This window comes from Lampris incognitus, chromosome 8, assembly GCF_029633865.1.
Source record: "Lampris incognitus isolate fLamInc1 chromosome 8, fLamInc1.hap2, whole genome shotgun sequence".
Taxonomy (NCBI): domain Eukaryota; kingdom Metazoa; phylum Chordata; class Actinopteri; order Lampriformes; family Lampridae; genus Lampris; species Lampris incognitus.
Genome location: NC_079218.1, coordinates 34932917 through 34948241, shown reverse-complemented (window position 1 = coordinate 34948241; position 15325 = coordinate 34932917). Strand labels below are relative to the sequence as shown.

General features: G+C 42.2%; 1 protein-coding gene and 1 long non-coding RNA gene across 2 annotated transcripts in view; one reads left to right on the top strand and one right to left on the bottom strand.

The window, feature by feature from the left end:
• Nucleotides 1-15325, bottom strand: part of septin8a (septin 8a) — a 262906-nt gene that overhangs the window by 23155 nt on the left and 224426 nt on the right. The window lies entirely within an intron of this gene.
• Nucleotides 1-15325, top strand: part of LOC130117284 (uncharacterized) — a 67216-nt gene that overhangs the window by 1217 nt on the left and 50674 nt on the right. The gene's annotated exons all lie outside the window — the stretch shown is intronic.

Sequence of the window (15325 nt, the reverse complement as noted above, 5' to 3'; positions counted from 1 at the left end):
TGTTAACTCGGTTATGAAGATTAGAAAAACGGCTGGATATGAAGAGCTCAGTAAACAGAAGAAGCTTCGGCTAAAGAAGATCCTGACTAAACTTAGGAAAGAGCGAGGAAAGGTTCTTTTAAACGTACAAAATTTTAAAAAAAATGGGTGATACACAAAAGGAGTTTTTCTCTTGGAAAGGTTTCACTGTCGTATTCTTGCTTTTTCTAATGGAAAGTTTGCGGGTAGAAAGTTTAAATATTCATGGAGGACGGGACAGAGTAAAGCGAGGTATGGTAGCTGAGCCGAGTAGAGCTAAAAACAGATGTGCCCTTCTTACAGCAAACACACAGCTCTGTAGACAACAGAGTGGGGAATGAGTTGGACAGGCCAGTTTTTTTGCTTTGTTTGTTTTTTGTTTGTTTGTGTTTTGTTTCTGTTTTTTGTTTTGAGCCATGGTACCAACTTTAGTGCAGGTGTAGCTGTTCTCTTCTCCCAGCGCCTCCTTTTAACAAGTCTGTGAATGTTCTCATTCATCCAGGTCATGGTTACCCAAAGGAGTTGAATCAAGTGCAACTGGACTTGGTATATATCCGTGAAGACGTTTTGCCTCTCATCCAAGAGGCTTCATCAGTTAGTGCCTTTCTGACTAGACCAAGCTAGTCTGACTAGCTGGTGATGAAACTCAGATATTTACCCTCTTTGGATGAAGCCTCTTGGATGAGAGGCGAAACGTCTTCACGGATATATACCAAGTCCAGTTGCACTTGATTCAGTTCCTTTGGATAACCATGACCTGGATGAATGAGAACATTCACAGACCTTTTAACAAATGTTTTGACATGTGAAGTGAAGCAGGGCAGAATCCAAGTACTTCAGGCAACAATCCGAGAAATACCTTTTGTGTTCATAAATGTGTACGCTTATAATACTGGCACTGATCGCTTGAGATTGTTTGGCAAACTGAAGGATAAACTTAAACAGTTTAATAGTAGCTCAATAATAGTAGTGGGAGGAGACTGAAATTGCACTATGCATCCTACAGTTGACAGAAACTCAGAAGAGCCTCATCCACTGACAGCTTCATTTCTGTCCAGTGTGGTCGCAGAAAATTACCTCTCAAATGTTTGGAGGGCACTTAATCCAGCAGTTAGGCAGTACACATGAGGAAAAGCTGCCGAGGGTAGTGTGAATGCAGCCAGGTTGGATAGGATTTTACCTCGATCAAACATATAACAACAGGTTAATTAAGTCCACGATATCACCTGTGGGATGTTCAGATCACCATTTAGTAGTGGCAGATTTTTCAATTTCAACACTGTTCCTACTGGCACTTTGATGTGCGACTAATGCATGATAAAGCTTGCTGTCAGTTCTTCTCTGACTTCTGGAGTCATTGGAGGCTGAGGAAGAAAGATTTTGAGAGCTCAGCTTGATGGTGGGAGGTAGGAAAAACACAAATTTGGATTTTAGGTTAGCAATACAAAAAACACACTGTCGGTATAGAGAAAATCTGTTTTGAAGAATTAGAGAGAGAGAAATTAATATATTAGAAGACGAAGTGATTATTGGAAATGATGGCAATAGCAGGACCTGGGAGAGTAGGAGGAAGGCTTTAGGTAGGTTCCTACATGAGAGAGCAAAGGGTGCTTTAATCAGAACCCGAATCTCCACCATTAAAGATATAGATGCTCCAACTTCTTTTTTCTTCAAGCTCGAAAGAAAACTTAGAAAAAGATAATGTGATGATGATGCATCTGAAACTTCCCAATGGGGCAATAACAACTGATCCATCGGAGATGTGGAAGTTGGCCATAGACTTTTTACAGCGGCCTGTTCAGTGCAGAGATCTGTGACTCTGACTGTGTGGGGGAGTTTTACAAGACGTTTTGGATTCTAATTGGACAAGACTTACATGATGTATTTAAAGACTGTTTGGATTCTGGAACTCTACCCTTGAGATGTAGAAGGGCTGTCCTAACACTGTTACCCAAAAAAAGGGAGATTTTGGCCTACTGAAAAACTGGGGACAGGTTTCACTGTTATGTACTGATTATAAGATAATTGCAAAATGTGTTTCAAATAGACTCAAAACAGTGTATGGATACGGTTGTACATTATAGCCAGAGATACTGTGTACCTGGGACATTATTGACATATCTAAGCTCCAGGAGCTGGACATTGGCCTGCTTTCTTTAGATCAGGAGAAGGCTTTTGATAGGGTTGATTATTGTTATTTGGTTAAAACACTTAAAGGTTTTGGTTTTGGGGATAGATTTGTTCATTGGATCAAGTTGTTGTATTCTGGAGCCAGTGTTCTGTTCAAATTAAAGTAGGAGGTGGACTCAGCCTACCTGTCTCTGTTCAGAGAGGTATAAGACAGCATAAGGTATAAGATATTCCCTTATCTGGAATGCTGTACTCGCTGACCATTGAACTGCTTTTGAGTCGGCTAAGGCAGGGGCTCTCAGGACTAGCTTTTTCAGGGAACATCACCAATAAAATTAGTTTATCAGCATATGCTGACGATGTCACGGTTTTTATAACAAGTCAAAATTATCTAACAATTCTCAAGCAGAAATTGGCCTTATATGAACAAGCTTCCCCTGCAAAAATCAATTGGTCAAAATCTGAGGGTCTCTTACTGGGAGTGAAACAATAAAGAGAAGCCAACATTACCAGCTGGGCTGCAGTGGAATACAGAAGGGATGAAATGCTTGGATGTCTTTCTGGGCAGTGAATGCTTTCTTAGCAAAAACTGGGAGGGTTTGATTGAAAAGATCAGTGCCCGATTGTCTATATGGACTTGGATCCAGCCTCAGTTGTCCTATAGGGGAGAGTCTTGATTGTTAACAACTTGATTGCCTCGATGTTCTGGCACTGGTTTACAGTTGTAGAACCTCTGGACATGCCCATAAGAGAAGTACAGAGGACGCTGGTGAACTTCTTCTGGGGAGGCTTTCACTGGACCAAATCTGCTGTACTGTTCCTACCGGTGCTAGAAGGAGGCCAGGGCCTAATTGACCTCCGCAGTCGTATCACTGCTTTTTGCCTTCAAACTGTGCAGTGACTTTTATACCATAACCAACAACTTTGGAGTGAAACAGCATCTGTGTTGCTTTGTAGGGTTATGAACCTGAACTATGACAAACACTTGTTCCTTCTGGACCTAGCTGGCATGGAGTTCACTAAGACACTCTTCTATCAGTCTGTCCTCCGAACTTGGGAAACCATCTTAAGCACCAAAAGAGACTACTCCCCAGAGGTGTGGACTCGAGTCACATGACTTGGACTCGAGTCAGACTCGAGTCATGAATTTGATGACTTTAGACTCGAATTGACAAAATGTAAAGAGACTTGCAACTCGACTTGGACTTTAACATCAGTAACTCGTGACTTCACTTGGACTTGACCCTTTTGACTTGAAAAGACTTGCTACTTCCCCCAAACCCAAAGATTAAAAAGTATGTTGACATGGACCGCTCTATCTCTCTTTGTACATACACGTGTGCATCTGCGTGTGTGTGTGTGTGTGTGTGTGTGTGTGTGTGTGTGTGTGTGTGTGTGTGTGTGTGTGTGAGAGAGAGAGAGAGAGCAAGCGCGCTGTCGGCACGACATCCAATCAAATTAGATCCACGTTGTTTTGAGCCGACAGCATCCAACCAATCAAATTACAGGACAACCAATGACGAATAACAGATAACAACGCGCCAGTTGGCAAAATGATACCAAAGATAATTTCGTTTGGGTATAAAAATTACGAGGTGGTCAACAAAAAACGAATTGCAGTATGTAAAACATGCGGGTCGAAGATTAGGGACGGAGACGCCACAACTTGGAACTTCGCTCGACATTTGAAGTTGCACAAAGAACGGTAAGTTTTGAATGAAAGCTAACACTAGCTTATCGGCTAAGTAACGTAATTGCTAGCTGCATAGTTAAATCAATGAGAGTGTCAACTCACTGTTAACGTCACCTTGCAAACACGGTAATCTGCATCCACTGCGGGTTCATTCCCTTACTCATACTTATATTGTAAAAGGATAGTTTGGGATGTTTGAAGCGGGATTGTATAAACTGCTTAGTCAGTGTATCACACACACACACACACACACACACACACACACACACACACACACACACACACACACACACACACACAGTAGACCGCTGTCAGCAGTAAAACATAAGCAAACCTAATCAAATCAAGGTCAGTTTAAATGTACTCTATGTTAAGAAATGTGTACGTTACCATTTTAGCTTGCTGCCAGACGAGTTTTTCCCACAGGAAAGCGAAGTATATCTTACTCTCTCCAGCACACCAGATTCCATTGACAAAAACAGCCATTTTACTTTGCAGCACACGGGAGTTGCTTGTTTACTGCTGCCTCATTGAGGTCGTTTATGTCATTTCGGTAAATCATAACTAAGCTGAACTATCACCGAAGACATAAAAGAGCACAAATAAACTTAATGATTGAGGTAGCAGTAGACCAGCAATTTCTGTGTGACGCGAGGTAAAATTGCTGTTTTTGTCAATGGAATCTGGTGTGCTGGAGAGAGTGAATTAACAAGCATAAAACTTCAGTTTCCTGACAGAAAGGGCTATTGATGGCAAGGTAAAGCAGTGAAAATATTATTAATATAGCATACAATGACAATGAAATTGATTTTATTAATGTAATGTTACAACACACACACTAATACAGTATACAATTAATATTAACACAAAATGAATATTAACACAATGTTACGATTGATATGTGAGTAAAGAGTAGTTTCAAATACAATTCATGTGTGGCTATAAGGGATTTTCTGACATCTGTTTCATATGCTTACCTGTTACAGATTTGAAGAATACCAGATGAACAAACAACAGCCTTCAATCTCACAATTCCTGGACCGTCGTGTAGGCATTACAGCATGAGTCATCCACAGCATAGAGCTATCACCAATGCAATACTGTCCGACTTGATTATTGATTGCAGCTTTCTCCTGTCCATTGTGGAAAACAAGAGTTTTCGGCACTTTCTGACGGTACTTGACAGTAAGTACAGCCCAGTGTGTCGCAGAACGTTGACATCAAAAACAGAGAGCCTCGCTGAGGAGAGACGTTCAAAATTAAAAACTCAATTGAGCAACACTGACCATGTTTCAGTCACTGTGGACATTTGGTCTGACTAAAAGACGAGGGGATTCCTTGGTGTCACTGTCCACTGGATAGAGAAAGAGGTAGAGAGGATACAGCTAAAGACTAATCTCTTGGCCTGCAACCGCTTCAAAGGCTCACACACAGCTGAACGAATCTGTGACCAATTTGAGTCAATATGTGATGAATACAACATCAAAGATAAATTGGACTACATTATTAGTGACAATGCTGCTAACATGCGAAAGGCATTCACTGTGTGCTTCCCCAGTGAACAAGAGGATGATGATGACAGAGACCATCTTGATGACCCTGAGCTCTGGTGTGACTTAACCCTGGAAGATCAGCAAACGGTAGATGCTGCTATGGCAAAGAAACAGCGCCTGCAGTGTTTTGCGCACACTCTTCAGCTGGTGGTGGGAGACGGTTTGAAAGAAACAAAAGTGGTATGTCCTTCTCTTTCCAAGTTATCTAAACTTAGCTCACTGCTGCACACAAGCACAACATTCAGAGATGTGTTTGATAGTGAATTTGGGGAACAGAAAGGCATCCCTGCTGCAGTCAACACAAGATGGAACTCAACACTGAGGCAAGTGAAGGCAGTTCTCCAGTGTGATCATCTAAAGCTCTGTGCTGTTCTAGAAAAGGCTGGGCATAAGGAGTTGCCATTCACGCCACGAGAGTGGAATCTGTTGAAGGAGTTGGTGGACATCTTGAAGCCGTTTGGAGAAGCAACTGATTTGACACAGGGGGAGAAGGTCGTCACAATCAGTGCAGTTGTTCCATCCGTCTTGTCCCTCAATCACCACCTTGAGAAGCTGAAGTCTCAAGTTCGTTTCCTGAGCGGCCTGGTCAGAAGTTTCCAGGTATCCCTGAAAAAAAGATTTCTTGGGATCTTCATTAACGTGAAAATGGCCAGGACTCAAGATGGGATCCCTGCCCCCTTTTCAGACCCAGTCTACCTCAAAGCAGCCGCCTTGGATCCAGCCTTTTCTCTGCTGTGGGTGGAGCCCCATGTGCTGGTCCATCGTGACATCAAGGCAGAGGTGGCACAACAAGTTAAAGGTAAATATTATTGACTTTAATGCAATTTTTTTTCCTCATAATCTGATCTAATTGACTGCAACAATAATTACATTTTTCAGTCTAACACTATCACCAACATCAATGGTAATAAGGGCTCTTTTGTTTCTGCTGTTGCTGTTACATGTTTTGCCAGAACTGATCCTGCAAGATGCTGCAGAGACTGAGCAACCTGTATCTCTGGTTGATGAAGAAGAGCAAGAGGATATTGGAGAAGGAGAAGGGCTGTTTGCTGCATACCATAAGAGGCAGAAGAAGGATGTTGGGACCACTCCAGCACTACAGCTAAGTCACTACCTTGACATAGCCGAAGGACAGGCTGCACTTTTGTTCTGGGCACTGAACATGAAGACTCTTCCTTCACTCTTCCGAGTGGCCATCAGAGTCTTGGTGGTGCCTGCCTCTAGTGCTCCAGTGGAGCGAGTTTTCAGCCATGGTGGCATCATACTACATCCCCATCGTGCACAAATGACTGACAGACTTTTGGCCAATTTGATCTTTTGCAAATGCAATGCAGCATAGGGCCCTGACATAGAAAAGCACAACCCTGCTCATTGTTATGTTCATGTATTTGCCCTCCCGCCCCCCTCTTCCAATCTCTCTCTCTCTCTCTCTCTCTCTCTCTCTCTCTCTCTCTCTCTCTCTCTCTGTGTCTCTCTCTCTCTCTCTCTCTCTCTCTCTCTCTCTCTCTCTCTCTCTCTCTCTCTCTCTCTCTCTCTCTCTCTCTCTCACACACACACTCACACTCACACTCACACACACACAAACACAAGTCTCAGTCTCTCTATGGATGCATACCAATTATTTTAGCGGTTTAGCCTCCGTGTGTGTGTGTGTGTGTGTGTGTATATATATATATATATATATATATATATATATATACAAATATTTTTATCAAGGGAGCAACAGGAACTGATAGAGGCGTGAATATATTACATGTAGATTTATGTTTGTGCGTGTTTCTATATCTGTGAGGACCGTAACGGAGGATGTGAACACGCTGGAGTGGAAAGAGAGTTTTTGGAAAGTGTGGATATGTTGAAGATGTGAAGACATTTTTAGAGAAAATGTTTGAAAACTAAAAATATTAGGACTGTTTTGCAAAACTGAGGATATTTTGTGATGAAGACGAACACTTTTGAAGAGTCAGGAAACTTTAAGAGAATGCAGATCATTTTTTGGGAGTGAGGATATCTTTTATAAAGTGGTGACATGTTTGAAAAGGTTACGGTTACACTTAGGTTTTGAAAGGAGTTAAAAACACTGAAAAATATTTTTTAGAAAGTGGTGACACATTTGGAAAAGTAACGTTTTTTGGAGGACTGTTTTTGTGATCCTCACTTCATCCAAATACCTGTTTGAAGGTGAAGACATGGTTTTTAGTTTAAGGCTAGATTTAAGTTTTAAGGTGAAGACTGTTTTACAAAAATGAGGATATTTTGAGACAGAAACAAACACTTTTGGAAAGTCAGGACACTTGAATCTTAAGGAAATTTTTCAAAAGTGAAAACACTTCCAGAAAGTCGGTGCAGTTTTTCAGAAGTGATAATTCAGATAATTTTTTGGGGAGTGAGGATTTTTTTTTTTTAAAGTGATGACATGTTTGGAAAAGGTTAAGGCTAGATTTAAGTTTTGAAAGGAGTCAAAAGGACCTGTCTAGTTGAAGGCGAAAACGGTTTTGCAATATGATATGAGATCAATACAATACAGGACAGAAACTGCTGTGCAACTAGTTATAGTGCAATATGCTATGGAAATACAATGTCAGCACTTTTTGTGCAAATTACATTTGCATTTGTTTCTTTCAAATGTGTTTGAACAATGTTCTTGCAAAAAAAAGGTTTGATAAATAAATACAGATCTTAAAAGCATACATGATCTGTGTAAATATTATTTCTCTGTTGTTAAAAGGACTCGAAAGGACTCGAAACTCAAACGGTAGGACTTGGGACTTGACTTGAGACTTGTCGGTCTTTACTTGGGACTTGACTCGGGTCTTGCCTGTCTTGACTCGGGACTTGACTCAGGACTTGAGGGCAAAGACTTGAGACTTACTTGTGACTTGCAAAACAATGACTTGGTCCCACCTCTGCTACTCCCAGATCTATGGCAGTGTAGGGGAGGAACCACTGTTCTATAACTCGCTGATACACTGCAGGATGTTCAGCTCCATAAGTGTACGGAGAAGCCTCACAAGAGCTGGACTTACAAAGTTAGCGTGTCTCAGATCAGGAGGACAGTGGAAGATGGCTGACATTTTGAACCGAGAGATGGTCTTTAAATCTCTTCGTTTAATGGAGAGGTTGTTGGAGGAAGTGATCAGTGCACTTCCTGGCTTCTTCAGAGAGGTACTAGGAGCAGAGTGTGGAGAGGATCAGCCAGCTATGCAGCCTGTTTTTCCATATTTGTCCATCTGTGCAGCAGTGGAGGAGCAGGAGGAAGTGAAGGGGGCCATTCTGTCGTTCAAAACACCAGAACTACATGACTTCTCAAGTACATCAAAGAAGGCCTTGTATGCAGTCACTGTAAAGGTTCTCAACAGAACATCACTAGCAGATGTACAGGAGTCAAGGTGGTTGAGTGTGTTGGCAGCAGGTTCATCCTCCAAGGGCAGCTGGAAGTCCCTGTACAAACCCTCCAAAGAGAAACTTACTGCAAATCTACAGTGGAGGGTGGTACATGGGGCTCTGGCTATGAACAGACATGTGGCACACATTGACCCTAGGGCAGGAGCCACTGCTCTTTCTGTAATGATGAAGAAACGCTACAGCACTTATGGCTCGGATGTCCGAGGTTGAGCCCTCTTTTCTCTACTGCAGCAGTGCCTCAGAGGTTTAGGAGAGGTTCTCAAAGACCACCTGTTTGTCTTTGGTCTGAGGTAGACAGCAGCACAGTGCAGACGTGTCACCTTGATTAATTTTCTGATAGGTCAGGCAAAAATTAGCATTTGGCTTAGCAGAAGAAACAAAATGAAAGGCACGGGGTCCACAGATTCTACACTCATATTCAGGGGTCTAGTGGCTGCTCAGCTGAAAATTTAGTTCACGTTTTTCAAAATTATTTCAAACTTGGAAGAATTTGTTTCTGTTTGGGGATATGGAGATGTGTTGTGCACTGTAGAAAACCAACTGCTTCTTAATTCCTGAAAAAAGGGAAGGTCTGTATCTTTTGTTTTTACTGTGTATGGGGATTGTTGTGTTTTCACTATGTATACGAGTATCTGTGTTAATGTTATCTTGATGTGAATGAAAAAGTTGACAATTAAAGACTTGGTTAAAGGTCAAAGAGCTCCCCCCCCTCTCTCTCTCTCTCTCTCTACACCATACACACACTATGTAGCCTATATCTGCAATGCAACACTTTCTCTTTCCCTCCATCTCTAGAACACTTGTCTTTCTCCCTCTGCTCCCCTCCACCCTCTTCCTCCCCCATCCTCTTCCTCTCCCACATGCTCATACCCTCTTCCACCTTCCCCTTTCACTCCCTCCATCTCCATTTCTCCCCGCTGGCCTCTGTCAGCAGACTGATCAAAGCATCAGAACATCATTGGGTATTTAACCCATCTCTGGCCCTGCAGATCAGCACCTTTTAAAGCCCCGCTGTCAGACCCATGGCGGTCTTATACCCATTAACCATGTACAGGCATGCACAGAGCTTCACGTGCATGGACCCACAAGTAGGGGAAAACACACACACACAAACTTAGATTTAAACGCTGAGATTCTCACTCGGATGAAGTTCAGTCTTCCTCTTTCTCTGAGTCTCACTCACACACACACACATTCAATACTTTCACATAAGTCCACACAACGTGCACAGGAATGACACAGGTTATCGTAGCTTTCATTAGAGGTTTGTGTGCAAACTTGATTGCGTTTTTACACACACACACACACACACACACACACACACACACACACACGTCAAGGTGAGAGCACATACCAAACCAAGCCAGCAAAGAGAGAGCAGAAGAGGAGAAGGTTTTAAATCAGAGCAAATCAAGGTTGTGAGCCTTCTTTAGAGCAGAAAGTGCTGATGTTTGCCATCGATTGATATCTTTCATCTGTCCGATAGGGTGAATGTATGCATAATCACAATTAAATAGGGCTCTGATCTTTAATCTACCACCCGTTCATTTTTGTCAATCTCTTCCATTTATATTCATCAGCTCTTTGAACTTGAAAAGGTTAGTTTCTCTTTAAATTGCTGGGGTCGGAAACTGCTTGCCATCACATAACTTTTTATTCTGTCAGATCAACAATTTGATGCCTTTCTCCTCCTCTTCTCTCTCACCTTCTTACCCACTCCCTCAATCGTTTACACTCTCCCACTTTCCGTCTCTCGATCTAATTATCTATCTATCTATCTATCTATCTATCTATCTATCTATCTCTTTCATTACCCTGTCTTTTGATGAGAGACTAGATAAATACCAAGCATCAAATCTAAAGTTGGTGAAAAAGTTGCTGCCTCATCTGTGTTTTTATATCCATCCATCCATCCACCCACTTAGGTCAGTGTGTGAATGCTCAAGTTAGTATATTACTTCAGTTTCATCTAAGTTTCATCAGAAAATTAAAGTCTTTATATATCTGAAGAGAGTAGGAGCGAGGGGCTTAAATTAGCATATTCATTGTGCTTTCATCAGAGTTCCCAAAGTAAGCAGGTTCAGTTTCAAAGTGAGAAGATGAGAAGGGATGAAGAACACGAGCCCCTTGTTTCCATAGGGACACAAAGGCTAGAGGCCAACTCTAGTCAGCACCTCTGCAAATACGTAGGATGACATTCAGATGTTTCACAGTCTAATAGTGAAACAAATAGAAGTGTCATGTTGTTTTCATATGTATTCTTAATCATGGTAACTACATGATGAAAAGTGAAAAACATCAACATGCAATCAAAGGAAAATAAAATAGAGATTCATTGTATCCCATACATGCTAAACTGAGTATATGAAATTAATATTTAGGAGAAATTGAATGGTTGCGCAGTGGTTGGCGCTTCTGCCTCACAGCAAGAAGGTCCTGGGTTTGAACCCCGGGGTTGTCCAACCCAGGTCATCCTCTGTGTGGAGTTTGCATGTTCTCCCCGTGTCTGCGGTGGGATTTCTCCGGGAGCTCCGGTTTCCCCCACCATCAAAAAGACATGCATGTTCGGGTTAATACTCCTGTCTGTGCCCTTAACCAAGGCATGGCAAGATGAACTGGAGTTGGTCTCCGGGTGCTGCACGGTGGCTGCCCACTGCCCCTAGCTACACAGCTAGGATGGGTTAAATGCAGCAAAACAATTTTTCCCATGGGGATTAATAAAGTAGTAAAACAAAAAAAACAAAAAACTAAATCAGATAAGCAATAAATAGACAGACAGACATAGCTATTATTGCTGTCTTTGTAGGAAAATCTTTTCCAACACCAGCACACATTACATACATCATTACATAAGATGGCTCTATCATAGCAGTAGCATGAAACAAGAGAACATGCATATTTGGCATACAGTACAGTAACTTGGCCCAAGAGACGAGCACGTCACATCAGACAGAAAGGGAAGCGGCTGGAGTGCCCAACACCTCACGGCTAAAGAGTGTGCAGCTTACTCAGTAGGGATATTGCAAAGGGCACGAAGCTGTTTGCAAAAGTGTGCCTTCCTGTAGTGAGTAGGTGGTCAGGGAGGGACTGGTGCAAAGTAACACACTATTTGGGAAATGGGAATGACTGAAAATTAAAAAAAGGAACCATACATATACACACAACATTCTTTAAATACACTACAACACTACATATACACAACAGGTGGGAAGATGGCAGCGCGAACTTGCGTTTGCGGTGGCTTCGCCCAGTGCCGTCCATGCGGTATCTTTGTCCATGTCTGCATCTAGGTTTGTTTTGTCTTCGTTTGATGGCTGGGAGGACTAGTGCTGGATCAGCTAGGAGAGCTTGGTCTGCTGTGTCCTTAGGGCCCAGGGAGGGGCCCTGACCGGAGCTGTGCCCGAGGAGATATACTCAGGGGTGGTCTGACGGGACATGGAAGCGGGGCAAGCTAAGCTAACTGCTAGCTAACTGCTAGCCCATGCAGACCGGCAGTTCCGATAACACCAACGGCAGTCCGGCAGCCGCCTCGCCTAGCGTTGACTGTGTTTTTGGTGTCGTCGTGTGGAGTCCGGGGAGGTGTGTCAAAGGTGTCTGGCTGGGAGAGCTGTCGTTGGATCAGCTGGGGGAGCCTGGTCTGCTGTCTCCGGTGGACCCAGGGACCACGGTCCTGCTGGAGCTGCACCCAAAGAGCAAACACTGAGGGCGGTCTGACAGGATGTGGAAGCAGGGCAGGCTAAGCTAACTGCTAGTCCATGCAGACCGGCAGTTCCAAAAAGTCATCCTGGCTGGTGTTCCTCCTCTGGACAGTGGAATTTTTGGACCGTGTTGCACTGAGTGGACTGTGTTGTTAACTGTTTGTTTTTGTTTTTGCTTCATTCTCTCTATTTTTGTATGTTTTTGGTGGTGTCGTTTTTGGGAATTTTGGCTGTTTTTGTCTTTTGTGTCACACGGCTGTGGGCTGGGGGAAATTGAATTGTGTTTCTTTTGTGTACGCAAGTACATGAAAGGAATGACAATAAATTGTTCCTGATTCCTGATCCTGATTCCTTGTTCAGTTCACCAACGTCAGCCAATTTTGTTCCTCAAAACTAATCAATAAAATGTGCGTGCCCATTGCAAAATATAGATACAGATATTACCTTAACAACTTGAAAAAGCTCTGTTCAGCACCTATGGAGCCACTTACAAGCGCCCTTTTCTGTTCTCCACTGGTCCTTTCCAATCAGTCTGTACTGGCTAACCTTTATATACATCATAACTCTTAAGTGCTGTGATAAAATGCAACAGCGTGGCAAAACTACTCCATAAAAACAGTGCAATGTCATTACTGTAGTAGCTATCAAAGGAAATTTGGTTTATATGTAGATGAGGACTATTTTCTTCCCCCGGCCTCAAGTAAAATTCATTACCTCGACTCCAACGCCATCACAGTGTTAGTGTTGTCAGCAGCTAATATTGACAAAGCTGTTTGGCACTGATGATTGGTCTATTGATGGTACAGAAAGGAGACTATAAAGGGGAGAAATGTCTATCTGGTTTGCGCAATAAAGTTCATAAATGGACCCCAAATGGCCAACTTGACCTCTTGAGAAGGTATAGTGATATGGCCTTCAAATTGCCAGTGAGGAGTCTGAGAAGATGGAGGGCATTGATTGATTGACATTGATTGCCCATTGAAATGTTGACCATTTGGTAGAAAAGTAATATATAAACCCATATCCCATGTCTAGAGGTTATTCTGTGCTTAAGTGAAGCATGCCGTAAAATAACAGGCAGTGTCAAAAGCCTGACATCTAACCACAAGTGAATAGCATCCTGAACATCAGTCATGTCTTTCACTATGTAAGATGTGTGTACATGAGATGACCGGCTGGCAGGCTGAAGCACTAAGACTTTTCTACCTGACTAGAAAAAAAAAGACGCACACTTAAAAGAATTCATAGAAATGAAAGCCACTCTTTCTCACATTAAATAGCTTGCGTGCTCTCTCTCTCTCTCTCTCTCTCTCTCTCTCTCTCTCTCTCTCTCTCTCTCTCTCTCTCTCTCTCTCTCTCTCTCTCTCTCTCTCTCTCTCTCTCTCTCTCTCTCTCTCTCTCTCTCTGTCTGTCTCTCTCTATCTCTCCCTTCCTCTTCTTCTTCATTTCTTACTGGTGCTCTCCGAAGGATATTTTTCTCTAATATTGCCATGGAGAATTATAAAGAGATGTTGTCTTTGAATGAAATGATGGAAAGGGATTACACTGGCATTTATTTGGCATTTAGAAAAATCAGTTGATGGAGCAGAGGCATCAACTGAGATTTTAAAGTTTTTATATTTCAATCAAATGCTGCATCATGCGGATATAGATATGCATGGATGCAAGACAGTAGAAACAATTTCTTATCTTTTTTTAAATTATATAAGAATAAATTTGTCTTCCCCTTTTTCCCCCATGATCAATGCCAGAGTCTTTCCTAGCCATTTGTTTTGCAGACTAAATGAGAAACCAAGAAAATTCTATTAGTGGCCAACAATTCCTTAGTTTTCAAGATTTCAAGATGTCAAATCCTCACCCATAAACATGTCAAGCAACTCGCCAGTAAGAAGACATCAACAGGAAGGGTGATCACAATTTGTGGCAGACATCATTTAAATCATCCAGCCAAGCTAAACAATAGCCAATAACTCAAATCATCACTTCAAGTCCTCATGCTTCATTCACAAGTCAGCCAATGAGAACGACTTGTCAGAATTTGCATAATGCAGATGTTGCTGCTGCGACTTGATGACATCTGTTTGTTGATGTGTCTGTAGAATTTTGTTTACAACTAAATACACTCGGGTTTTTGTTGTCAATTTCTCAGTTGATCGGGCCTGTCTGTGACACACATAACACTAGATGATTTGGGTCGTTTTACAATGTTAACCTGTTGGTTGTTGCCAACCGTGCCCTTGGATGTGAAAATGCTCAAACAGGTGAAAAAACAGGATTTCTGGGTAAGCAACTTTCAACAACCCTACACTCACAGCAAGGGGCTTATTCTTTGACTTTACAGTCACTTTGAAGTTGTTTTCATAGGATTTTTGCTGATACCTTGTTTATTTTTGGTACTTTTTTGTGCACACACACACACACACACACACACACACACACACACACACACACGCACGCACACACACGAAACCGCCAATGGTGTTGTAAAGTTTTAAAATAATAACTCAAATACCATGAAGTTGCGTTTTGGAATCTTTAGTGAAACGTGAATAAGGACAACGGTTATATCTGCTGGTGTATCGCTAGCCATGGCATACTAACTCCTCCCTCACTCTCCTACTTCCGGGCTTAACACTTAACTTAGAGCGCCCCCTAGTGACCAGAATAAACATAAAAACCAACACCAGAAACATTACTAAACATGTTACATTACAACCCTCATGGACATTACAGCCTTCCTTTCCTTACATTTTTTCTTAAACAATAACTATTACCCAGTCCAACTCAAACTTTCTCTTGCATTATACCTTTTAGTCAGTTCACTTTAA